Source organism: Arachis duranensis, chromosome 2, assembly GCF_000817695.3.
Source record: "Arachis duranensis cultivar V14167 chromosome 2, aradu.V14167.gnm2.J7QH, whole genome shotgun sequence".
NCBI classification, from domain to species: domain Eukaryota; kingdom Viridiplantae; phylum Streptophyta; class Magnoliopsida; order Fabales; family Fabaceae; genus Arachis; species Arachis duranensis.
The window spans coordinates 77,596,488-77,596,866 of NC_029773.3; positions in this window are offsets into that span (position 1 = coordinate 77,596,488).

Sequence of the window (379 nt, forward strand, 5' to 3'; positions counted from 1 at the left end):
AAAAGATATGGTTAAGAAGATATGATTAGTTTTAAAAAGATGTGATTGAGAAGATATGATTTGAAAAATATTTTAAAAAGATTTGATTTTGAAAATTAAAAACTTGACTAACAAGAAAAGATATGATTCAACCATTAAACCTTTCTCAACAGAAAAGGCAACATACTTGAAATGTTGAATCAAATCATTAATTGATAGTAAGTATCTTTGAAAATGGAAAGAAATTGATTTTGAAAAAGATTTGATTGAAAAACTTTGAAAACTTGAAAAAAAATCTGATTTGAAAACAAAATCTTCCCCCTTTAGCCATCCTGGCGTTAAACGCCCAGAATGGTGCACATTCTGGCGTTTAACGCCCAAAACTATACCTCTTTGGGCG